Genomic DNA, 27,626 nt, shown 5'->3' on the forward strand with positions numbered 1-27,626 from the left:
ATCGTCTGGAGATGTCACCCCAGTCTTGCATCTCTGTGGGGTACTTGAGACTCCACAGCCCTGGTGAGGAACCAGGGTCCCACTGTGCTTGGCACTATACATGGGCTTATCAGAAAACGATGGACTCTTAATACACTGTAGTTTTTCTGTCTTGTCTTAACCTGATAGATTCAAAGGGCAACTTAGTTAAAAATTAATAAAACATTCTGGCCAAAATTTAAGTCAAGACTACAAGATTTGAGGAGAGAAGGATTGGAGGGGAGTAGCAGCTGAGGAAGAAAAGTCTTCAAAAACAGGAGTGTTAATATGGGGCAAATAAAAACCTACAACAACTTCAATCTAAGCAATAGCTATGCCTAGGCAATAAAAAAACAACAGTAAACCTTGTGGTAGCATGTTACCACTTGTCAGACGAACATAAAAATTGACTCTATGAGTGCTCCTAGCCCATTGCAAATGAGAAGTGAAGCATGTTAACCTAAATAAAACAACCTCCAGCAAGATTTTGGAGATGAGCAGCTGGAGTGATAACGTCTTACTCCAGCTCAGCTCCAACTACAACGCCACATTTGATGGCAGCCTCCACTGCACAGAGAATCATTGACCAACGAGTAACTCATTACACTGTGGTCCCATGATGTAAGTACTCACATCAGTGTACTGCAGGCAGCTGCAGCAATAAGCCTTCCCCGACACTTATAAATTCTATATGGTATATGTATTTGGGGGTGTAATGCATAATTTGCATGACATATTTAGAAAGCTCTAATTAATTTTGTGATCGATGCTCTAAAACTACTGAGTGAAGTTAAGATTTTTTTTTTTAAATTGTTAAATTACATTCGTGAATTAACACGAGCAGGGCTGAGTAATCACCACTTCATGTTCATGTATAGTTCATTCAGTTCAATTAAGTTCTGCTGTATAATGAAGAGGAGAAAATAGCCAGACAAAATGCTATTGCAAGAATCTGGGTGACAACTAATATAGTTTACAAAAGAGTAAGAAATATGGTAGATTTTCTTTAAACCTTTTAAAGAAAGTAAGTCTGAGATTTATTAAGGAGGCAAGATATGTACTATTACTGGTAGAATTATCTCACACTCAGAGTGAGGAAGTATTTTGTGAACTATCCTCAGGAGACATTCCACTCCGTCCAGGAATACAGTCACGTCTGGAGTAGAAAACAGTACCTGTTTAACAGCATATCATACAGATGCACAAATATTTTAGGAGAGACGATAAGGAATACTATAACCAATTGAAATGCTATGGAGAATTACATGCAGACACAAATACAGGGTGTCTTGAACATTCCTTGCATAGGGAACATCTGGAACTCTTCCTCCTGGAGAGGAAGCTAAATATTCCTTGTATCTTGTTTGGGTTTTACCTTACTACCTACCACTATGGTAGGAGAGAATCAGTGAAAAAATAATAACAATACCGTTGACATCAAGGATTAAAAGGGATCAATTGAATTTTTAGGGCAAAAAATACATATTATTTTTTGCTGTGCCTTACTGGCTGGTTGGTGAGCTTACTTGTTACAAGTCTGAGGAGGGTAATTTAGAAGAGAGGAGCTGGTTGATAGGCCAAAAGTTAATATGAATCCGTATTCTCAAAACTCATCAATCCTAATTCTTTGTATGGAGAAATTTCTCCACAGACCCTCTCTCTTAGTGTAAAAGCTCAGGAAAATCAATCGATATATTACTTTTGTTATTTTCCACACACACACACCAGCTGTGGCTGGGGTCCCCTTGCTGATGTTGCTTAGTGCCTACTCACACACAAGCCCAACACACCTTTCTCTGGAGATTTATTCTCCTCTGTAACTCACCATGGCAGCAAGAATATAAATTGCTCCAATTTGCAATCTGTCCAAGACTCAGGGGCTCAAAAGCAAAGAGCACCGAGGTATGAAATGGATGGAGACTGACCATGATAAGAGAGTTTGAATATCAGAATTACTTCTTACCTTAAAGGTAATGACTCCAGCAACATCCTACCCTTTGGCAGAGAAACTCAGCACATGAATCATGATTATCACCCTCAATTCTGCGCTGAAGATCTGGTTGTATCTGACAATTTGTGAGAACCCGGACAATCAAGCCCCAGGTCGAGATCTGCAGAATGCTAGTCACATTCTCCTTAAGCCGTGACATAACAAGCAATGCTTTTCCACGCCATCAGCAGAGGTGCTGTTACCATGAATTCCTAGCGCCAGTGGTTTCTCTGTACACATGCTGACAGATGCAACTACTGTTGATCAGTGAGCTCTTCACCTTCAAGAAGTCCACGAGAAAGACAAAACCTTTTACACATCCATCTTTCTCAGTTTGCCAGGCACACCAAGAGGCAGAGCACGAGGCGACGCGAACTGACTGGAGAGCAGATGCAGACTGTAACATTGTGCTGCAGAGGAAGCGCGGTCAGTTCCTGCAGCAGACACTCATTTGATCAAAAGTGGTTCTGCTGGCAATTTACTTTTCTTGATCCCACAGAAAAAGAGTTTTAGTCTCTGCTTTAAACTTGACTTCTACTTGCTGCCCTCAGGAAAATCAAGGCCAGATAAATGATTTTCAAAGACAAGACAGTTACTTTTTTTTCAGATTCAGAAAATGATTTTGTCTTGATGAATAATACAGGCTTTATTCGTTTAACTTAACTCAGCGCTATGGAGCACCTCTGCTCTCTCCAGGTAACCAAGGACACATGCATTTTTAACACACCTGTCTCAAAATGAGTTTGCAGGGTAGGCAGTCAAAAAATCCATCCTGTAACTTGGGTAATGAGATCTAGAGCCATTCAAAACCACTCAACATGCAGCTCTGTGCTGCCACTTCTGCAGATTCACTTTATTAAGGAGGGCTGCATTGTAAAGCATTTCTCTTTGGGGGCGGCGGGGGGGTGGGGTGGGGGGAAGTTATGCAAAACCAGTATTTTTAGATGCATCACGTACTTCCAGAGTTCCACAGAAACCTGAGACTTCTCCAGAAAGTACAGAGGAACATCACTGGCTACTCCACAGCATCAAACCACAGATAATTTAACCAGAGAAAGTTACAGTCTTCTCTGAGTTTGCTGGATCTAACATCAATAGTGTCTTGACATGACCCTTTCTCTCTCATTTCTCATTCCCTCCTTGCACCCACACACCAATTTTTTCCTCTCCACGCTCTAACCACTTGTGCTTTCGACATCACATCCCAGCGTGTTCCTACATCACTCAACATCTCCGCCATTCAGTTCCTGAGCAAGGCAAATAATTCAGCCCCACATCAAAGCAACAAGTAGGAGCAATCTGAAAACTGCACAGGTTTCAGTAATGGAAGACAGCAAGGAACAAGCAAGGTCTTATTGCCAAACAGCGAGGAAAATTAATGAGGCTTTCAAACGCCCAACTGGCAGTGTTAGTGCGTTAAAAGAATGTAAAAGAGGGGAAAGGACCATCTGCCTGCCAACTATGAGTACTCTCTGGCTGGTGCTAAAAACTCCACTGACTGCTGGGCTTGAAATTCAGGTATTAAAGTTTAAGGGATGTGTTCAAGACTTTTATGAAATGAATGTGATTTACACCAAAAGACACAGCCAGCGGTGCTTTTTATCGTCTCTTACTTTTACTTGTATTTTTCCTCTAAATGGATGCTCTGGATCTTCAGCCACCAGTAAAATTTCAGGCTTCCAAAAAAGGATTCTTTTTAATTTACAATGAATCATAAAATATATGAAACAGGGGTTGATGTGTAATTCCAGATTGCTGCTTGGTCATTGAGCTGAAATAAAAGAAAATGGTAGCCTGATCATCAAACTGAATGATGGCAAGGATTGTCTAAAAAGGAGTATTTTCCTCTGAAACCCTTTTGCTCTATGTCCAGATTCAGATCAGTCACAGCCAAAAGGAAGGGTTCCTCTAGGATTTGGTGGCAGATGAGCCTATTTTAAAGATAAGGCACCATTTGACACAGTAGCAATTAGTATTTGGTTTCTGAAGGTTTTACAATAGCACCTACAAGTGACATTACCCCCAACTCACAGCTGGGAAGACTGAAGTATCTCAGCTACATTTGCACCATATATCCACACACACACACACACACACACACACCCATACACAGTTTGGGGAAAGCAATCTGTACCTTTCATGCACAACCCTCCATTCAGAAGCTGTCCAGACTTATCCTGACAAGCAAAATCACTTTCCTAGGGCTACCACATGAACAGGTGTTAACATTCATATTAAGAAAGGGGATTAGTCGCTTCCCACTGCGTGGATTCATCTTGCTCCAAGACTGTGGTGCCACATTTTCAAAGGTATCCAGAACTGCAGTTTTGTTCAGAATACATAAGATTCACAAGTGGCTTTACCAAAGGACATGCTGGAGTTTGAGCTGAGCATTAATTAGTGGCACCAGGAGATGTACACCTCCAGAGTGAAACTTGAGGCAGCATAAACAGTAATTTATAACAATGAAGCTTACACTGGTCACTGATCACTGACACCACATATGGTAACAACAGAGCTATCTACAAATACTGGAAAAGTGTGAAAATCTAAAAAAAGTTAGTCGAGAGAAGGAGAAGGAAATTAAGGAAAGTTTAGGCTGGCTGTTAGATAGAGTTCACTGTTGGTGAATGGTACGCTTTCCCAAGGGAAGCAATAGATGCTTAGTTATTTAAAGCCAACAGGAGGAAATGCATTGTAGGGTACAATCCCACATTAGCAAGGGATGAACTGGATAGGCTGTTAGTCCTTTTCCAATTCTAATTAGCTTATGATTTACAAATAATTCTTCTTTGGGTCAAAAGGTCAAAAGACCCCCACCATTCTGCTTACTAGTCTCCATAAATATATGTTACACAACAGACAGAGAGCACAAGTTCTCCCTGTACAATATGCCGCATCTGTCACCTTGCAATTACTGAAATATCATGCAGCGAAGTCTTTTCACCAGAGATTTTACTTTCTAAATGATGGTGAGGGTCACTTTAACTAAACTTCTCCTTGCTCTTTGCAAAACAACAGAGCAGTTGCACTGTGTTTCTCTGAGACTGAGTGTGCCTGGAAGCTATGCCTGGATGAAGAAAACAGGTTGTGATTAAGATCTGCTGAGATACCTGGAGCAATTCAGGGCTCTGTCTACAAACACTGTTTGCATTCCTAGCAGCTGTAATGCACTTTCAGCTCAGGCTCCAAACTTCAAGACACCTTGAATCAGCCATAGACTAGGTGGACTAGGAGCCCGTCGCACATCTCATACTGCTTCTGGAAGAAGACATGAGACAAACAAATGACGAGGTGAGCAGTTTTGCGTTCAGACAAGGCAAAAGATGTGCTTGAGAGTTGGAAGAACTGGAAGAAGCCAGTTATTGGAGGTGGGCTACAAGGAGAAGCATTTGGCAAAGGGTATTTCCCCAATTGCGGAAAACAAAGAAACTTGTTGTCATTCTAGAATTAAAAGCCTAGGTGGGTTGTCAGAGATGAAGGAAACAAGGACAGGGAAAAGGAACAAAAGGAAGAAGTTTTGCAAGGATTCAATCATCAGCCATGAATTGCCTGTGTTCAAAGGGTGACTCTAGGATTCAGAAGAGAAGCCAAGCATGGGGAGGAAAGAAGCAGAGGTTGCATAAGGGCATTTTTTATTCTCCCTGGTTTTCTGACTCCTATTCTGCCTGAAAGGACAGTGTTAATGGGTTAGAAATCTTCTGAAAATCCTATTTGTTTTATCTATCACACATACCTAGAGAGATAAATTGTTGTCCAGAATGAGCTGGGATCTAGAAATACAAGAATACAGAACTGGAAAAGACCACATGAGCAACCAAGTTTTACCCCCTGCCCATGTACGGTGGTGGCTAAAAGCATAAAATTAAAATGCCTGCACTAGCACATTCCTAGCTTAGCCAGGCCGAGGTGAGGCCTGCTAACTAGGAAGAGCTGCGGGGCACGCAAAAGCACCAGATGTTTGCCTGCTGAATGACTAATCGTGCCCTCACCCTCAGTAAAGTGTTCGAGAGGCGTGAAGAGACACATTCTTGGCTTCATAAACAGCTACCGTTAGCATTCAGTTGAAAACGTCATTAAAAGTCTGTGTATTTCAGCCCAAGGTTGGAGTGGCTGAAAACGCCCCGTTCCCTTACCGCCCCAACCAGCCCACTGGACAGATGCGGAGGTTTTCTGGTGAAACACAAACAGCTGTAATCACTGGATTAGGTACGGTTATGAGGATGAAAGCAAAGGACAATATCCAAGCACTACGGCCTGCAGGGACTGGGCAGAGGGAGGGAAGGGAGCTGCCAGCATCTCGTGCGGGGCCAGGGAGAGCCCTGCCCTGCCGGGAGGGCAGCAGCCCGACCGACAGCAGCCCGGCCAGCGGCAGATGGGAGCTTGCCCGTTGCTGACAATGCGGATGGGAATCGGGAAAGGAACAGAGGTTACAGGGCAAACAGCATGAGAAAGGCTGGAGCTCAGCCCATTTCCAGCCAAAAGAGCCACATAATTTACCAGCCTGTAAGAGAAACAATTCAGCTGAAGTTTGCTCTTGCCTTTGGGAGGATTTCTGACAGAGAAACAGAAGAGGCCTGCCCTCCTGCATTCTGCAGAGCAGATCCATGACCTCTGAGGACAACCTAACACAACAGCACTTCCCCGCATCAGGAACCCGTGAACTCCAGGCTACAAAACACTGTCTTCATCCCCCTCGCCAAAGAGGGCAGCCAACACCAAAAGGCTATTTCTGAGAAGCAGTGGCACCATCATTATCCTTTGCAGACTGGTGTCAATAAACGGCAACACCCTGGAGGTCCTTCTCTCTCCAGCAGGTATAACACCCCGAGCAGAGGAGGACAAGCACGGGGATCTGTCATTACATGAGACCTTCCTGCTGGGAACAGGATGCCAACCAAGTGCGCTCTAGATTTTTTACTATAAGTCCCTGTCAGACTGCCAAAGGTATTAAATAACAAATCTGCTTATTTTCAGCCATGACCACAGTTCAGTGCAGCCAAGTGAAAACAGTCCATTGCAGGTGGACAGCGTATAAAGCACTACGCCCAGCCCCTGGAGAGGGCACCCTGCCCTTAACGACGTGTATTCCAGCTGTACCGCAGCAGATGTACAGTCCCCATTCAGCTTAAAAAAAATACTGGCTTTCGTAGACTTACTAGTTTAAAGGTAAAATATGCTATTGGCTCTAACTTCAGTTGTACAACACTGATATATTCCACCTTCTGTTAAAACACAATCTTGGTAGCTATCCATGTCTGATGCAGTAATGAAAACCAACCTGCTTCTACAGACCACGAGTCAAACTAAATGCGAGGAACTGTGAACTGGGCATGCCAGTAGGAGTGAAATGCAAGAACTTGTGAAACAGAAAAGATATGCAGACTCCTCAAGAATACTTGGTTCAGATTAGAAGAGAGGACAAGTATCTTTAAAAGACAGCCTGATCGAAAGCTGATGGAAGGAATTTTAAGACACCTTCCCCCTTTTATTTCAGTGATCTTTGGATCAGGGCCATAGCAGGAGGCTTGTAGCCAATTCATAGGCTTTAAATTCAGGAGGAACAAATACAGTAACTTCTTGAGCAACTTTTAGAGGGATAGTTCTAAAGAGAGAATTTGCTCTCGGCATTTCAGCCCACATCAAAGCTGGTGCCAACTAATCAAGTTGACGGGAACTTCAGTGGCAGTTGGACCCTTGCAATGTGCACTTGTAAAGGAGAGAATGGAGAGCATCTTCATTGCAGCCCACTTCAAAGTCAAGTTAGCTAGGGTATCACGGGAACATGGACCACTGACAAGAGAGCCTTGGCAACTCTTTTGTAAAATCTCTTAGTCCTGAAAGGAATCTCAACAATTAAAGCTAGTGTGCGAGCCTCAATGCACAGGAGAGGTCTGGCTTTCAATTCGAATGCTGAGGTTTGGAGGATCATAGCCAACAGCAGCCACAGAGTCAGCAGCTTGTTTCCAGTTCATGAACTCCATACGCAAGCTGGATTTCCACTCCGGGAAGGGAAGGGGTGAAGGGAAATAATTCAAGTTATCATGCCTTTGGGGTCTATGTTTTTTTAATTTCTTTTTTCCACCCAGGCTGGCACATATCACTAGGAGCAAAGCCAACACTAGACACACAGTGTGTCAAGTGACTCACCGCTGATCACTGCTTGTTACTGGGAGCAAAGGTGTGGAGGAATCTAAGAACGGGAAATGCAAACTTCTTGCATCAGAGGAAATAAGGGTGGCTAATGCCAGCTGTTCTGCAAGTAATTTGGGGAATGAAGTGGAAGAGTTAGCAGCAGCTAACTGGTGGGAATCTAGTTTTTCTGCAAGCACTGCTCCAGCAGGGTGGGTTTCAGAGATAATGCTGCCAGTTTGAACAAGAACATCTTGTTTTTACTAGCACACATCTGTCCTTTCTGTTGTTTTGATGAAAGAAAGGGTCATTTCAAACAGAAATCAGCGAATGGGAGCTATGCCTCAGACTGATTTTTTTCTTATGCATACAACTAATATGCAGAGATGAGAAACCATTTAAAATATATGTCGCTTTTCAGGCAATCCTTTAAAACAATGTCTGATTAATTCTCACAACTCTACAAAATGCTGTCTGTCTTCTTTTTCTTTTTCTTATGCATTATTACTTCAACAGAGAAACCTGATACTGACTTCCCATTGTTTGCCCAAGGCAATGAGTGAGCTGCTGGTAGGGATGAGTTTAGAAGTTAAAACTTACCAATTCCCAGGTTTGTATTTAAGCAATCACAGCACATGTCTCTCTTTCTCAGTCAATTCATGTCCCTTTCTAACTGTTAACACAGACCAAAGCAGGTGACACTTATACAGGATTACTTGACTCCAAGCAATATTAATACTTGCAATTCTGTAGCTGGCCCAGACTAAGTGTTTCCAGAGCTTTACAAATCCCAATGACCAAAGCCTCACAGCATCTCTGTGAAGTACTATTTGCTTTGTAAGGGGGCTGAGTAATGAAGCATGCAGTGTTTATGGGACATGCTCAGATACATACAATGAGCCTGTAACAGGACTTGATGCTAGCCATGGATGCCAGGTCATTCACAGATGTTTCAGGAATGCTCCGAGTCTTCAACCTATGTTCAGCTCAAGAGCCCATTCTGCCCTTCCGTCAATTCAGTTTTCATCCAGAAATATTCTCCACAAGAGGCACAGAAAAGATGTAAGAAGACCCTGTCCAGTGATCTTGAACAATCTCATCAAGGCTAGACATGCACACACAGAAACTTTGTAGGGTGAAGGGACCAGTCACAAGAGACTCTATTGTTTTGGTTCTCTAAACAAATTTTTGGGCTGTGTGCAGTGTAACGTGCATACCACTTAACCTTTTAACATTGTTAGTTGCATGTGCCAATAAACTCAATAAGGGAACATTTGAAATCAGTCTCACCTAACTGTAAAATCGATGCTACCTGTCACAGCACAGTAAAACACTAAGGCTCCAGCTGTACTGTATGGTTTCAACTCCTAACTACACAAAAACACACACAATGCTCTCTAAGATACTGCAGTCCTGCTAAAACAATTTTCATTAAATGCCTCAAAGAGCTAAAGAGATTGTTATCTGAAAACAAGGAGAAAGCATTTAAACCACAAGGCGCTTGGATTTCAGATGGATTCCCACTGCTATTTGTGTTACAGACAGGTAGAGGTTCCACATGAGTGGCACGGCACAAGTTGCTATCCACAGAGTAACTTCTCATCCCAAAAGAACTTTTGATCTCAGTGAACAAAACAGATTACACGTACTCTCGTACTCATTCACAGTGGAAAGTTGAGGCAGAGAGCGCTCATCAGACATCCTCTTGGAGCTGGTTTAAACTTTCTGTCCCTGCACCATCTGACCTCTGCCTGAGATAGAACTTCCTGCAAAAAGGAAATTATTGCCCAGCAATCCAGGATGTAAATCTAAATTGCAATAGGTATTTCCTGCTAACTCCCCGAACCGATACTGTATTACACAGTCAGAACACCTTGTGGTTAAGAGGGTTACACTAAACCACATAAAGGCACTCTTTAGTTATCATTCCACCACGGGCAGGAGATGCAACCACTGCACAGGCAGGCATACGCTGACAAGGCACAGGCTGTATGAGCACTACCAACATCCTAGGTACTTACTTGGGCAGTTGATGCCTTTGTTTTTAAAATAAAGCCCTCAGAGCCATGAAGGAACAGTCCTTGAGCTTTCAGAGCTAAAGTGCATAGAGAAATAAAACTCTAAACCTGTTAGCTGCTAAAGATGTTTTTGTTTAAGCGACATATTCGTTCCTTCACAGTCCATTATCTGACCAGGTTCAGCTACAGCTAATAGCTCCAGTGAGGAAAAAAACAAAACACCAACTGGAAGAAGAGAGGATTTTTGTAAGCCAGTATGTGTGTGAGTGGGGATGGTTTTATGAATTTAACCCATCCAAAGACAAGCACGCGCAAAGAGCTGTCCCCATTAACGCAGTATCACGCAGCATCCAGTTGCCCCTCTCAGCTCTGACATTCCTGAGTCTCCTCCAAATGCCACCTCCGTTGCCCGCAATCCTGAAGCAAAGCCAGGAGGAAGCACAGCACATGCGGCATGCTGCGCTCTAACAGCAGAAAGGATGTTTTGGCTGTTGACTCCACAGTAAACCCTTTCTTTTCATTAAGGATATGTCCAAACAGTATTTCACTGGCAGACACGGTCTTCTGCTCAGACTGAAGACAGCCATTTACAAGCCTTGTTCACCTGCGTCCTTAATTGGGGCTCTCATTTGGCTATGGCCTCTTACCTCTCTTTCCCACATAAGAAATTCCAGCTCAAGAGAGGAAGTGCTTTAAACTCCAGCTAATTAACTCAGCAGGAGAAAGTCAGAGCTCAAAATCTACCCTCCCCTATCATAAACTCCTTACCCTGCAGTTAGGAAACATGAAGCTGCTGACAACTCTTAAATACTCCTCCCACAGCAAATGTATTTCTCCCATAACTTCTAGGGAATTACTCCTATACAGTCTCGATATCAAAAATCCTGGGAAACAGTGACACCCACATATACACACACCTTCCCAGAGCCAAGTGCAGAAACACTAAGGACGTACACATGGCTTTGCTATCCTACTTGTTCAGATGGAGCTTCCAGCCTCCTAGAAGAGTTGTGCAATGAAGACAAGGATAGACATTTGTGACTAAATTTTCTGCTCTGACACAGCAAGGCCAGGCAGCAGGACACCTGCACTCCTCTCTCAGCTCTGCCACTGACCACGCACGCCAGTCTTAAGCCACTAAACATCAGCAGCGAAATCTGAAAATGAGGTGCCTTGCTGGAGAGGCATGGCTCTGAGATCCCCAGTGTCTTTAACTCTCCGTGACTTCCATCTGCTTTGAGCTTTCAGGACGCCTGAGACCAGAAATGCACAACCAGGCGCCCAGAAAGGGAGGCTGTACCTCATTAGCCTGTATGAAAAGCTATGTCCTCTGCTGTTCTACACAAGTAGCGTACAACCATATACATCTCAGTACAGCTATGCCTATTAATACAACATGGGGATGTTGCGTATGGGCCCTAATCTCTCTGTTTCACTTTATCCTCCTTTAAAATGGAAATAAATAATACCCACACAGCATGGCAAAGCACTTTGTAATCCCCAAATGAAGCGTTCTGTAGGTGTGAAGTATTCATAAGATGTATTTATTTTCAAACCGCAAAAAAGCTTGCTGCTGTGTTCGCTGGCTGTATTTAGCACACCACTCTGCTGTGCAGATCTGAAGCAGACATCAGGGAAAGGAATGCTGTGATAATCAACTCCAAATCCCGCAATCTATTTGTTCTACTAATTAAAGGAATATTTACTCAGGAAGCAGGTTTACACTAGATGAATAGTTTCTAAGAACAAATATGATTTAATTATGTGTAGATGCAAGAAGCATACTACATATTAAGTAGATTAATTTATGCTCACTAAAAATACAGGCAAAATTGGTGCTTGGCTATTAATTTTCTATGTTGAAGAAAAGAAAGAGTAAGAAAGGGTTCACAGAGTTGTCTGCTTTAGAAGCTTATTTAAAAGTGATCTGCATTTTTTTCAAAAAGATCCAGAATAAGTCCTTTGCATAAGATAACTTCATTTACTCACCACATTTTATAAATAAGTTGTACTCTAGACTAAAAGAATAAATTTTATGGAATTAAGTAACAGAGCAAGAAAGAAGTGAGGCACCTTGAGCAAGGAATAAAGCAGGTTTTTAAACAATGACATGATGTGTGAGTGAGGATGAACAGGTTGAAGAAGTGCCACGTAGCATAGTTACAAAGAGAGTCCTTAGAGGGACCAAGGCAGAGCAGGCCAGTGCTGAAGTGTTTGATGATACATGAGCTTGCAGGATATTCGGCCCCTCCATTCCTGCGTTCCGTAGTGAAACCAGACACGGTGTGGCTGTAGGAAAACAAGAGGCAACCTACAACATGAGTTGTGTGTAAGAGTCTCTCTGCCAACAGCTATTTTCTTTAACAAACAAGACAGACCCCCAGCCTCTGGAAGGTGACAAACACTTGAGCAGAAGAGTAAAGAAAAGGTCTTGGTGGAGCTTCAAACAGCAAGATGGCAACTTTGAACTCAGTCCATGGATTATAGCATACGGAGTGTATTGCTTTAGTTATTGAAAGAGCCGATAGAGAAAAGCAACACAATATTTTAGTATCAAACTAATTTGTCAGAATTGTTCATTTGATGACACTGTGGATAAAAAAAAAAAATAAAATATTTTTTAACAGTTACTGTTAGGTATTCATAAGGTATCCATCAAGAGCATTTGGCCTTGCTTTATAGGAAAAAATAATCTCCCAGAAAGGGCAGGGACTATTTCAAGGCCCTTCTGCTTTAACATAAAGAATTCATCACATTTCTGCTGTCAAACAAGGAAAAGTGACTGTGACTGCAGGACTCTGATTCACTGCCTCCCTCTACGAGCTTAGACAAGTGACTCAACTTCTCTTTGCCTCAGCTTCTTCGCTGGTAAAAAGGAAAGTTGTTCACTTAGGAATCATAAAGGACAATGCAATGGGTTTGATATATTACAGCTGGAAAAGGCACAAAATAACATGATTTTTTTGTAAATTCTTCTTCCTGTCCTCTACATGTGCTACTAAATATAGCGGAGCAAGACAGTTCTAGTTGATTCTTGTCTTTCTTCTTACTTCTGCCTTTCATTTTCTGCACAAGCTTCCTCCCTTTCCAATATCCTTGAAAAACAAGAAGAATTTACTGGCCTCCCACCACACTTCGATGTGCTGTTACCACCTGGTTTCATACCACCCAGAAAGCTGGGTTTTCCCATTTGCTCCTGTGTTTGCAAGTATGTAGAAGACTTCAGTTCTCAAAGATAGAGACTTTAGCCTACAAGTAAAGTTTTTAGGAGTCTTGCTGAAATGGAATATAGCTAGTCTTCTGGGTGAAAATTCAGACATGAATATATTTTAAGCACATCTCCGGTTCCTATCAAGGTTTAGCTACTGCTGATTTCAGCTGAGCCTGTGTTCAGCTGAATGGTGGGGGTATAGTTGATGCTGTCTGAGGTCAGGGAATGGACTAGATGATGTGTCAAGATCTGTTCTGTGAAAGTCTGGCTGCCGATATATTAAATTAGTGCCTGACTGTTTATCAGATGCAGTTCAATATTTCATTACAATGTTTAAATCTCAGCCTTTAAAAAATACAAACCAGAAATTTAGAAGGATATGGGAGAAAGGAAACACAACCTTTGAAACCCTTTGTGAAACAGCAAAATACAAAGTGCTTTGTAGCATTTTGGAAATTAATAGCAGCCCATTTTTGTCAAATAAATGCTGTTGTAGCTGAAACAACACAGATTGCAGACACATTTGTAGTTTTCTGTCTTACAGAGAAGCCAAAGTTTTCAGGGAAAGATCTTCCTACATCAATCTGCTTTGAAGTGCTTCCTACAATCATGATAATCTGTTCCAGAAACTGGTCATAATAGAAAACACCATTTCAAAGCAGCCTACAAAGCACATTTCTGAAAATGCTTTCAGTTACACCTCAATTGCAAATATGCCACTGAGCCACTTACTTTTTCATTGGGGAGGGTTGGCTGTGATAAGCATGCGTTTTTCCTGATCTCCTGCCTTTTAATCATGTCTATCAAGTCATTGTGAGTGACAGACATGTTAGCTCTGCTATTCAAAACAAATAAGAGATGCCTAAATTATACTGCTGCATTTTAAAGAGGTACTGTCAAGTTGAAAACCTGAGACCAACTCATGCAGCCCTGACTCAGGTAGTACGCCAATTTCAAAAGCAAATAGTTCTTGGATAAGAACTGCAAGACGTGAACTTTTTGGGTTTTTGTTAAATGAAAAATCCAATTTTAACTTACATAAATGGAACTTTTGCTACTGATGTCCCTTGGTGCAGGATCAGGCCCTTATTTTTTCTACAAATATCTTAGACCATTAGAACTGCAGACGTCAGGTTATTTCCAATTCTTTATACTATTAATTTAAACCCCTGATTCTACCAGGTAGAAGTCTTCCATGCCAAATAATCCCACTGGCTCAGGTCCTTGTGATAACTTCACTGAAGCACTTCAGTAGTTCATTTGGTCTATTTGTGGAGAAAAGTCTCACTCAACCCAAGTAAAAACTTCAGAGGTTTTTTTTTTTTCCTTCCTCAGTTGAATCAGCTTGGGAAAGGAAAAAAAAAGCAAGCCTCATATTATTTTACTTCTGTTTCTAATCAATTACTTCTGCATCACATGCTCAAACTTTTGGGAAGCTTAAAATTCAACAGAAATAGAGATCTTGTTGTTTTGGGGTTTGTTTTAATTAAAACTGCAAATGCTTCTCTTGGTGCTGCGTTTTGCAACAGCATAATCTTGCAGACCTCATTTTGGAGAGTGCCTCTGCACCAATACCATCCCTATGCAATCCTTTCCCATAGGTACAAACTTGTCTTTGAGTTTTTGGGTTCATACTACTATTCCTCAGCCAAACACAACCACAGCTCTTCAGTGAGGCTGCACTAGTGTATCTGTGAGTAGAATTGGGCTCTTGCACTTTTCATGGACGTCCAAGTCCTTTGAGAGCTTTGTAAATGCATAGCAGAGTAGGCTGCCAGAAAACAAAGAGTTTTCATTAAATGATAACATCTTTCCAAACTAAAAACAGAAATTGTATTACTTATGGGAAGGTTCTAGTCCTCTCAGACCACAAGTATCACAGTTAAGGTTAGTGCAGCCCAGCCGTACACTAGTATAGCTTTTGGAAATAGTTTGAGTGTTTGCCTTGTGTTAGCAATCAAGAACTCAGGCCGGTAAATTCTCATCCACAGGTCATTTCACTGAAATGAGTAACACTTCATGTATTTGTACAGATTGCAATAGTGAGTTTTATTCTGCAGGCTCAGATCTTACGCTTGCAAGAACGGAATGGCTTCCTCACCAGAAATTCAACCTGAACTCTGCCCTCAGTTAGTTTAAAGTGTCTCTTTTCTCTTTGCCTACATTGCAGTGCTCCTGAGTGAGAGTCTGGTTATGCCCAGGCCAAGTGGAGACAGATGTTTTGACGTTTCCCTGCAGAGAGCTCCTCTGATACAACGCTGCTCTGATTTACAAGCAGTGCTGCTGCTGCAGTCCCTCCCCACCTCCCAGCCATCCTCCTCTGCCAGTAAAAACCTGCTCTTGCTTTTTACCGCTACAGCTACTCCAGTTCTTCACCAGGCATGTATCACACCAGGCTCCTCATGCCAAGAGCTTCCTATACCGCGATCCCTATTTTCTGCCTTCCAACTTTATAGTCCTTATCTCCTGCTATCTATCTGCTCAGTTCTGCTCTGCAACCTCTGCTGTTCCAGTTCTCCTAAACCTTTGCAGCTGTCAGTGCTACAGTCTTCTTTGGTCAGTAGCATCCTTAGAAAGCATTCAGAGAAGAGCCATCAGGCAACAAGGACTGAAAAAACACAGAAGAATCCAGTATCACACTGAAATATCACAGAGAAATTAAGAGATTACTTGATTGCAGTTCACAAGTACTTCCACAGCAAGAAAATGTGATGCTCTTCTCTCCAGATGAGAGCATAACAGGACCAAGAACCTAGAAACTGAGAAACTAAGAGGCAACGTAATTGCAAGGGCTGCTGAATTTTAAACACTTAACCAAGAACTGCAGGCTGTGCTCTTCCTTCAGAAATATTTAAATCAAAATTGGATGCTTGTTTAGAATAGTTGACCAGCTTGAACGTGAATCAGCTCAGGGAAGTTCTGTGCCTTCAGGGAAGACATAAAATGACTGAAAGCACCTTTCTGGAGTTACCATCCATCACTGTGGGAGGAGGGACTAGATAGGGAAGAATCCCAGGAATCAAAAGTAAAATGTAAACTAAAGGGTGAAATGCTAAAAACCCAGTTCACATGTGTTCTCTCACGAGTCAACATTCTTCATTTGAGTAAAGACCAAGTGACCACAGAAAAGACTGCTTCCCTAAAGTATATCATCTGCAAATCTGCCAGTGAGTTTTCAGTGAAAAATTAAATTTAGGTTTGTCAGCCTTGATACACTTTGTCTTTATGTAACTAGGAATGAAATATAACATTGGGAGTAATCTTATGCAGTCGTCTTAACTAATTTAGCATTTTGGATGCCTTAGCTTATGAACTTTACAGAGAGATTCTTGGCAAGGAAGGATGGCATTGTAACTTCAGCCTTCTTAAAATTAACTCACACCAGCTATTCTCAGTAGCGCCATCATTATCTGCGAAACTGTGCTCAAATGAAGAATCAATAAATAAATACAAAGAAGAAATTTAGGGAAAAAACGAAGTGGTATTAGCATGCCAGGAGTATAATAAACTCATAATTCTCTGAGGCAAAGCAGTGAAGCCTGGATTTGCAAAGCAACCACAGACAAGGAGGTGTGCAAAGCTCATTCCAAATATAAGTTGGTTTAATATTTCAAAGACCCATTAGAGGGAACACATAGCATTAGCAATATCATGGTTTGTATTCCTGATGTACAGTCCTAAACAAATACAGAAGTTATGTAGTAGATTACTCTCTCGGGAACAATTTCTGTTGGTTAAGGGGGAAAATGTCAAATTTTAAAGACATTAGTCACTTGCTTCTGTTTTAATTCAATCTATGTAGATACATGTCCGGTGTGCATATAAAAACAGAAAACATAGGAATGATCCCTATTTCATCTTCAGAATGGTGAGATCAGGGTACTTTGTTTCTCAAACTGTTGTCACACTAACTTGAACTGAACTGCTTAGGTGAGTAAAGGATTTGCACGATCAAGTTACCTACTGGCAACGTTTATCAAGGAGATAAATGCATAGTCTTGTAAAGCACAAGTCTAGGGCTCTGATGCAGGAAAGCAATGAGATGAAACATTTCATTCATAGGATTTAACTACGTATTTAGAATTAAATTTGCGAATAAGTGTTTTCAGGGGTTGTAACCTTGTTTCTCTACCCCTAATGCACCCTATGACCTTGAGCAAGTCACATAAGACCAGACTTTTCACAGACCGCAAAGTCTAATTTGTACTGATTTCAGTCACTGGCAATCCTACTTGGCGCCTATCTGCATCGTTCTGTTTCATGCTATCTTTAACAGATGATCACAAAATTCTCCAGGCCATAGTCCTTTTATGCCTCAGTTTCTCTCCCTGATGATTATTACTTCTGATTGCTGAGCGTGGTTGCCAAAACAGAAATAAGGGTAAGTTGTACTATTATACCACTTGATTATCCTCACAAAGCAGGAACTGTGGAATTCTTCATAATTTATATTATGTGTTACTTGACATCATCCTTCATCAGTACTGGAACAGCACATAGTTACAGTGCAGAGTCCTATTTTGCTCATGTTGAATAAAGCATGTATCTTTATCCTGCCTCAAGCCCCTAATGATATTCTTTCCCCTGTTGTCTTTTATTTTAAATAGGTGGTTACTAGCTGCAATTACAACTAAAAGCTAAGCTCTCTTAGATTGGAGGAGCACCTTGAACACAGGGAGAAACTGAGTCTCAGCTTTGTATTTTTAATGAAAATGCCCTTCATATGTGGAGCGGAACCCAAAAGAGTGAAATATTAAGTGATATATAAATATAGACTGATTGCCCTGTCCAAACCATGTGTTTGAAAATCTCCTTCTGGCAGACAATCGTCTTCAATCAGGAAGAGAGAGCAGAGAAAGGAACGTGAGGCAGGGCAGAGGGATCTGTAATCACTCTAACAAACTTTTGAAGCCTAGCCAATTTTTCCTTCCCTGCATTATATACACAGGCTCCAAAAAGCATCTCTTTCTACGTCCTTGAATTTACTATATTATCCTGTCAAACTGAGTTATCCAGAGTGAACTTCCTACCCTTTCCTTTCTTGTCTTATTTTTTTCCCCTAATCTTTGATCTATTGTAAATCAGCATCGTAAGAGATAAATAAGCAACTTTTAGCTGAAACAGCAGGCTAAACAACTTCCACGTGGCCAGGCAACACAGCAAAGCAATTAAACCTGTCCAACAGGCCATCTGTAGTCAGCATCCCCTTCCCTTAAGGGGCTGGCCCCAAAGTATTCCCAGATTTAGTTCCTAATCCTACCTCTGAGTTGTGCAGATGGTCCCAGCACCCACTCAAAACCTCTTTGAAGTTACTACGAATCTACACAGCCAGGTAAGCTCGTTGGCCCCGATTCTGTTGCAAGAATGAGATGTGGCCAAGGTCTCATCGGAGTTTGTTTCCTGCCCCTTGAGAAGACAAGCAGGATCTTCCTTCTCATGTAACTAGCCATAACTGTCACAGCCATATTTTGGAAACACTAATTTGATCTCTGAGTCAGGACACTTTCACACCGCATAAGAAATTTTCATTCTGTTATCCTTTCAAATAAAGTTAAAGCTATTTTTTCATTTTTACTCTACATCAGTAACCTGCACAAGGTTTGCACTTGAAATGAAAAATACTACTTTTAAAATGACAAACACTGAACACAGGACATTCGTTAGCACTAAAAAAAGCCCTCTCTGTCTATGGAGGAGCATAATTCATTCACTGATACACACACCTACATTTTCTCCAGGGAGTTTCACAAATTCACATGCACTCCCAGCACTAAATTTTGCATTTCAATCTAGGCATTAGCTATAAAAGATGTGTAAACTCTTATGTAGTCAGACAGAAGCTGTTCCCTATTGGCTACATAATAAGCATCTTAGGTGGCTCCAGGGTATAAAATTATTCCAAAAGGGGTGTGGAAAAAATTACACTGCATAAATTGATTCCAGATCCACCTGTTCCAGGTGCCAGCAAATATATTTTGTTAAAGCCATCTGCTTGTCTTAAAAGCTATCAGTTTTTGAAGACTATGGCACAAGCAATCTGCAAAATATACAAACTTCAGAAGCCACAAACCCTTAAACTGCAAATGGCTTATAGATCATCTACGTAGGACTTAGCCTGGCTGTTCTGCAGGACTGCAGACAGCATCTCTGCTTAACATCTGAGCATATCCAGCACCAGGGTACGTCCTCCATAGCACAGAGGGTTCAAGGCTATTGGAGGATCCATTTGGCATCACCAGATCGTCACGTGCTATTCCCAAATTACAGAGGCTGCCTCATGGGTTTGAAGTTATGATTAAGCTTTTGAGTGCAGCACAATATTTGGCAGAGATAAAACTGATGACTATGGTTCTTCTCTGCAGGTTGCTACGCCCCAGCTGGTCACGTGTTGCTGCGCAATGGATAAAGTCAAACCTTTGAAACTGGCACTCTGCTATTTATTTGGCTTCCAGCAACAGCCTAATAGGGAGTACATTATATATTGAGATTAGCAAGCCCATAAGCATTTAGCCTGCTCAGCAAAGCAGGTGACCCACAGAGGTCAGACACTGCTACGGTTTGTGTTTTTCAGGGTCTGATCATGTAGGGTGCTATTTCCTGGAGACAGGTTAACAAGAATGAAGAACATGTAGCACTTGTAAGATCAAGCTCCTTCGCAGCAGCTTCTGGGAAGAAAATATCCTGTGCTCTCTTCACAAATGACGCCTTACTGAAAAACAATGAAATTACACAGATGATTTATAAACTCCCAAGGTGTTCACAATTGATTTGGGGATTAAGACTAGTAATCAGCATGTTTACTTATGATCTCGTTTAAAGCTCACTAAAAAGTAAATAAAAGACATACCAGTCGTTAACGAGCACAGTGCTTTGGTATATGCTTAATTATAAACACATGAATAGCCCTGTCACCAATTCAGAGTCATACTCTGTAACTTGGTAACATCCTTCACATGCAAATTACCTCCCAGACTTATTACATTCCGAAACAAAACAAACCCGTTTGGTTTGTAGATACATATTTGGTAACAGTAATACTTCTAGAGTATCACTACTCGTACACTCACCATCAGAAAATCGCTTTGGGTGATTTTGTGTGGACTTTAAATGTTTGTGCCTTACACGAATGCTGAAGCAGAGGTAACTTTGGGAGTCGCAGCGCTGTAGTCAAGGAGACATTGCATACTGAAAGTTACGGTTGTGCTGTCAGAGCTCTGCTGCACTTTGCTCGCATGGTGTGAACCTGGGGTAAGGAATAACTGCTATCATGCAGTATTTTTTTGGACAACAATGAGAACAGAGGTGAAATAAATACTGAGACTCACTGTGCTTAAAGAATAATCTCCAGCAAGCAAGGCACTGTCCACGCAAGTTGCAGGCTCGAATACCCCTCGAAGCCTTGTATCTCAGACAGCTCCCGCTGAAACTAACGAAAATTGCCACCATGGACAGAGATGGGATGAGTCCTGCTACTGGGCACGCTGGAGGAGCTCGCAGCCCACAGTATAAAAGGAAGAGGAACAATCCCTACAATAAGACTACCTGATGCGCTTGCTTCAGTGAGTTGTTTTTTTCCTCCTTAAAAAGAAAAAAAGGCAACAGAACAATAACAAGTGTAGACTCGATCCTCAAAGTCACCAACACTCACATTCGGACACAGCCCGTTTCAAGGCACAGCAGGGATTGCACTGTAATAGTCCAGAGTTTGTCTCCTGGACTAAATCACAAGGATTCAATGTAAAATAGTGGCAGTTCACCTTCACAGTATCCAGTCTGTGAAAGGTAAGTCCATCGCTTAAGACTGACTTTGCAATCTCAGCATGACTTGATACTACGTATCTGCTGCACCACCAACACCAATGAATTTCACCCCTAGAGAACTGTTTTGAACTGCCTCCACCACCCTCTGCAGATGACTGCATTTCCCTTTTTCAGTCTTACACCAGAAATGATCTGGCAGGGCATGATCTGAAGCGAGGCAAATCCAGCTGCAGACTTCACAGTGGACTGCACCGCAACTCTGGATCTTGGCACTGCCCCGACAGCGGGACAGCTTCACATCACTAGGACGGACTCTCCCTTCCTCGCCTCTGCCCCTCGCTCTTGGGGCCGGCCTGCACTTGCCACTGCCGCTCTTGCCGTGAAGACAGTGAGCAACACTTAGGAGACCTGACGAAGATGGAGTCCAGTGCGTGGCTTCCCGATGACAGACCCTTGGTAAAATTACCCATGGCTCTCAGTAAAAAATGAACTGAGAAATGCTAATCTAATGATTCCAGACATATGGATAAATAAAAGGTGAAAAGGCTTTTAAATGCGTTCTAAAACTAATATTTTGTAAGACGGATCAATATATTTCTCTAGGCTGGAAACAAATGTGTTCTCAAAGAAAGTTAAATTTAGAGAAGAAAATGTTTGGTCTTCTTACTACAGAAAACAGTGATGACAATTCCTTGGAGGGCATTTATGTGAACAGCAATCCAAAGCTAGGGCTTCATCATGATCTCCCTAAAACCAGTGGAGTGAGAACAGGTTAAGGTTACTGCTGTCAGCCTACTTAATGTGAACAAAAGTAGCTTTGCAATCATACAGCGTTGTCCTTAATTTCCAAGCTTTCACTGGTCAAACCGGCATATGGAAGTGATGCAACCATAAAGTAAAACAATGACAGCTTTGATCCTGCATCTTATACGCAGTCAATTAACCACCCTGATGTCTTTACAAGGAATCGCCTGAATAAGGGCTACCAGATAACACCCTAAATTCCCAGATCCCAGTAAATACAGCACACATCCGTACTCAAGGCAGAAAGGCAGCCGCGCAGCCGATCGCTTTGTGGTATTGTTTGATACTGCCCCCTTTTGCCAAACAGCAAGTCAACAGCCTAGACTTCACACAGAAACTTTTAATGTCATGTATTTGTTTTCACGAAAACATATTCAGGCAGATGGCCTTATTTAACCCTAGCATGACTGCTCACATGATTATTAATCCTGGCTAAAATAGAAATCCACTGTTCAAGCCATGTTTAATATCACAGAGTGAGACCGCTCTCCAGGAACGTTTCCTCTAACAAGGACCCATCGTGTCTCAGCCTAAGTCAAGCAGGACTTTTACAACTGACTCCCAGGTAAGAAGCAAAGGCTATAAAGTCTGGGCGTATGTTCCCCCAAGTCAGCTGTCTGCCTGGAGAATAAAGGGCAATCATACCGGACGACCAAAGCCATTTTGTTTGGGCATCTTACTGCAAAGCAACTAAAATCCCATGGCACCACCTGCATCGAGTTTCTATCAGGCTACACACATTACTGCTGAACCCATCCCCATGCCGCCTTTTCAAGTCTATATGAACTGATCGGGGCCACCTTGTGAAAAGTCATTCCCCACACAGACCCTCATCCCCTACATCTCTCTGTTCAAGCCTTTTGTCTTCTGGGGTTGTGCTTTTTCACTCGCTGGAGTTTGCACATTTTCTCCTCCCTGGTTGCCCCAGCTCTTTGCGGGAAGGGAGGGAGGTCACGGAGGGCAGCCACTGCCAATTCCATCAGCCTAACGGGCTGGGGGGACAAACAAAGCAAATATCTATATTCTGAATGGCGGGATCTCTCTCCCCCCCATGACTTCAGGACTAACATGTCCCTGACAGGGGAGGACAAAAACTTAATCTCTCTGAGGAAAGAAAGCCAGATAGTGAGAAAAAAAGGAGAAATTGCCTCCACTTCACTGAAAACACAACAGGCATAACACAAAATGCAGAGATCCCCTACTATAGCCTGCCTAGTGCAGAGTCTACTTATCATCCAATCCAATCTGAACAGAAAAGTTTTAGTCCAAAAGGGAGAAAAAATGAAAAAAGATATGGATGATTCAAGTGGCTGTTTAAAAATGAAATCTCTATTAAAAAATCTGGCTAAATATCAGCAGGATTTTTCTCTTTCCCACTGCCTTTTTCTCTGCAGTTTATGACCAGTTTTCTCCCTTGGGTGCTTACAAATCACACATATAATCAAGAGAGCACTTTTCTGTATGAGTAGCTTGTTCCAGCTACTCTCACTCCTCCTCTTTGCCTTCACTCACCCGGGATCTCTACTGATCTCAAACAGCAGTAAGAATCAAAGCCCATTATAACTTTTAGCTTAGTTGGTTTCTATTTTGTTCGCAGTGCAGTCGGCTTGGGGTCTCAGCCTACCACTGAACCCATCCAGAGGCAAAGAGGGCTAACCTCTTGCCGCTCAGACTATAATTTAGGAAAAGAAGTATTTTCTGTAATGAGAGGGAACACTTGCACAACAAAAAATGAAGCTTTTCTGTGATCCCAAACCGGTATATCCATAAATAAATAGTTCAAGGAAAAAAAATTTATAACCCAACCAAAAATGAAAACAAAAATACCTCCAGGACCTGGCATCTACCACGTTTGGAGACCTTTTTTAAGGACAGGAAATTATCTAAGAGTCTAAACGGAGCCAACAGAGGACAGTGAACCTTTAGGACACAGATACTCCTGTATACTTACACTCCACCTAAAAGCCCATGAACAGACAGGTTCAGTACCGACTTGGCAGGCGCACCTTTTGTTTGTTTCCTCTGAGGCATAACAGTAAGCGTGCTCCTGGGCAGCACCGGGGAGCAGATGGTAGTGTTGGAAAATACAGATCTCCAACTTTTGGTGTGGGTGTTAGAGCTGGATCGACAAAGGTTGTTTCTGGGAATCCTGCCCCCCCTTCCCATAAGTTTCTAACAATACACGGAGCTAAGGAGCTGCACAAGGCTCTCTGCTTCCCTCTCCCTCTCCCCTTCCCTTTTGATCTCCATCAGGACGTGAGCTGAAATTTAATGGGCCACCCCTACCACAAAGACAAATTACCATCTGAAAAAAAAAAAAAATCATTAATATCCCTCCGTCTAGGCTATCCTGCTTCCCACCACTGCACCCCCTCTCCTCTCGCCACAGCCCCGCTCAGCGGGTTTAGGGAGAGCTGGGAAGGTGGGGGGGAGAGAAAGAGGAAAGAAACCACCTTCGCTGCCACCTCCTAGCTAACGTCCTCTCCAGCGCTGCCGGACTGCAAAAACAGCGACCAAAAAAAAGCCCCTTTCGCTCCACAGCCCGCGGGGGGCAGGAGGACGCCGCAGCAGGCGCCGTGCACAAACACGCACCCGCGCCCCGCGGGGTGCCCCCGGCCCCTCCATCACCCCGCGGCGCTGCCCGGCGCCGGCCGCCGCAGGGCTGCAGCAGCCCGGGGCCCCCCAGCTCCCCGGGCTCCCCAGCTCCCCGGCATCCCCATCCCAGCGCCGCCCGCTCGCCCCGGCCCCCCGCCAAGTTGGGAAGTTTGCGCGCCCCCCGCCCCGCCGCCGGGCCCGCCGCCCGCCCCCCGGCCCGCCGCCGCGCCGCGCTTACGGGGCGGCCGCCGGGCTCCCGCTGCGGGACTCACCGGCACATCGCGCTCCGGCTGCCGCAGGAGCGGGGGCAGCCGCGGCGCGGCTCGGCGGGGCTGGGCTCGGCGCGGGGCGAGCAGGGGAGCGGGGCGGCGGCTCTCCCCGGCCCGGCGCTCAGGGAGCGCCGCCTCGGGCCATGCGAGCGGCTGCGGGCAGCGTCCCCGCGGCGCGGCCGGAGTTGGGACCGAAGTCCTCCCCTGCGCTCCGCTGTCTCTTCCAGGCGGCTCCTATCAGCACGGCTTCAACTCTTTCCATCGGAGACCGGGGGGGAGGAGGGGGAGGAGGCGGAGGAGGAGGAGGTAGGGAAGGAGGAGGGAGCTAGGGGCTGGCAGCCCCAACTCGCACTGATGTCAACTAATATATTCAAAGTTCAACAGGGCATTTCTTCGCAGGCGAATCGCCCTCGCCGCTCTCCCCGCTGCTCGCAGCCGGCCGCCCCGGGCCGGCGGGGGGTCCCGCGGAGCCGGAGCCCCGCGGAGGGGGGCCGGCGGGGCTGGCCCGGGGGGTCGGGGACAGCGGGTGGCACACGTTCCGGCGGGCAGGTTCAAGCGCCGCCGGCGTGGGGAGGGCTGAGGGTGGAGGAGAGGCACCAGCCGAGAGCGAGGATAAGAGCCAGCGGCGGAGCGGTGTTTGTATTTAAATCCACCCCCTTCCCTCCATGCTGGAAGGGGCAGGGCCGGCAGCGTTGCTGTGGCTGGGGACGGGATGGGAGCGGGGCGCAGGGGAGCCGCCGGGCTGGGGCTTGCAATCGCGCCGCGGACCCTCCGGGCGGGCTCCGGGCCACAGGGCTGCCGTGCCGGCCCCGAGGCCGCCGGGCAGGGCTGGCAGGGAGCCTTGGGCGGAGCGCCGTCCCCCCGCCCGCGGCTGCTCCGCTCGCCCGCGGCCCGGGGCTGTGCCTGCGTCCCCCCGTCGCGGTCTCCCCTTGCTCGCCGGGGGCGAACGGGGTCGAAATGAACCGGGAGAGGAAAGCGTCAAAGTTTTTCTCACGCCGAAGCGGAGACGGCGGCGGAAAATCCGCGGCGAGGCGCGTAGGCGGCGCGGAGAGCGAGGGAGAAGCAGCGCCGCTGTGCGCTGCCCGGCGGCACCGCCGCCCGCTCCGCTCCGCGCCGCTCCGCGCCCGCCGCCCCCGAGCCCCGGGGCCGGCCGGCAGCGCCCGCAGCCCCGCCGCCCCCGGCAGTGCTGGCGGGGGGGGAGGGAGGGGAGCTGCATCAAACGTGTTTTTGCAAGTGGGTGATGCGATGTGTCCCCGCACATCATCCCCGTACACCGCTAGCGGCAGCGGCATAACGCTATAGGGTGATCTCTGCTGATCGACAGGCGGCCTGGCAGTAACAGGATAAAAACACATCTGGGCTGGTTCAGTGACATTTAATAATCGCAAGGTAAGAGCCTCAGTTATTTATCAGCTGAATCCCCAAATAGAATGGCCTGCACTGATGCCGTTGCATATGTATGTGTACGTATGTAATGACGAGACTGGGATTTTTTCCTTCTGTAAACTGATCCAGTCATTCATGTTGGCAGTATGTTATAGCTATATAAAAACAGTGTCATTGTATGGTGGCTCATCAATGCTATGACAGCCAATCGTGGTGGCAGTGGGTGTTCTCCCAATTCACATCTCAGAGAAGTAACAGCATAGATCCACTGCGATGATCATTACACAATACGTAATTATTTGCCTGTTCTTAATTGCTCAGTTCTTCCTTAATCCAGTAACTATATCACTACATCTGTTCATGCAGTAACGCATTTTTGGATACAGCTTGTATGAAACAGTCAATACATTATTTATATGTAGGGCATTTTCTATCTGATTTCCATTTTAAAACTAACTGGAAAGTTGAGGCTAGGTAATGGGTACAGAATGATTGCAGGGAGGCTATGTATTCTGCTCAAAACTCAGACTCTGGGATAAGCCTCGGGTCAGGCATAGCCTGGAAGCTGCTGAGCAGACTGCCCCATGCACAGTGGCATCGCATCTGCCCCTCTTTTTCCATCCCCATCTCTTCTGAAGACCTACAGAAAAAACTCCGCCTGATTTGTTGTGATAGCATCTTCTCAGGGTACTGTCTTAATTTACACGTGAATAGTAAGTAACTGTCAAGCTCCTCCATTTCCCTAATATGCAGCATGATATCTTTCAATTTAGTGAATTAAATTTTAAATAATGATGTACAGCAGCCTGGGTGTTCGAAGCAGAACGCAGCGCAGGGCTGTACTGCTGTGCTGGGCACTACTGGCTTGCTTTTTCACTTTTACTGTGTGGTTTGGTTATCTAAGCCTCAGGGATAAAACACCTCACCAAGTGCCACAACTACAGATGTCACTTCCAGAAGACTCAGCTCAACCTTTTTTCCTCCTAAGACGTGCAGATGAGGCACTGAGCATCGTGGCATGAGACCATATACACTAAGTTTTTTTCCAGTATCTGTCAACACTTAAAGATCTAATGGATAAGACTTTTCTATTAAAGAAAAGATTGAGTGATTGCCCTAGAATCTTCTTCTAGCATTTTCCTGCTACTATTTTGCTGGTTTCCCCCCAAAGCTGGCAGTACTTCTGTTGGTCATGTGCATGCATGCATTGCTCAGAGACCCACGAATAAAGGTGCATATAAATTAAAGTCCTCCGGTCCTGACACCTTAATGCCATCACACAGCATGACGTCTCCGAAATCGCTGGCCAGACAGGAAAACTACTCAAATCCTTTTAGTAAAGGGCTTGTGAGGCAAAGCGGTACAGTTCAGATTCTTTGAAAAAGAGAGGAATGCCATGGGAAAAGTCAGGGTATTGCCTGTGAAGTGATCTATATCAAACA

General features: G+C 44.3%; 1 protein-coding gene across 3 annotated transcripts in view; it reads right to left on the reverse strand.

The window, feature by feature from the left end:
- The window catches only part of SEMA5B (semaphorin 5B), a 278,168-nt gene extending 253,135 nt beyond the window's left edge, over positions 1-25,033 (reverse strand). For all 3 annotated transcript variants that reach the window (XM_087732767.1, XM_087732768.1, XM_087732769.1), the window contains exon 1: positions 24,802-25,033. The gene's annotated coding sequence lies outside the window, so the exon portion shown is untranslated. The remainder of the gene's footprint in view (positions 1-24,801) is intronic.
- Between the last annotated feature and the right edge of the window lie 2,593 nt (positions 25,034-27,626).

This window comes from Nipponia nippon, unplaced genomic scaffold, assembly GCF_047370975.1.
Source record: "Nipponia nippon isolate SJK-2023a ecotype South Korea unplaced genomic scaffold, ASM4737097v1 scaffold_5, whole genome shotgun sequence".
Lineage (NCBI taxonomy): Eukaryota > Metazoa > Chordata > Aves > Pelecaniformes > Threskiornithidae > Nipponia > Nipponia nippon.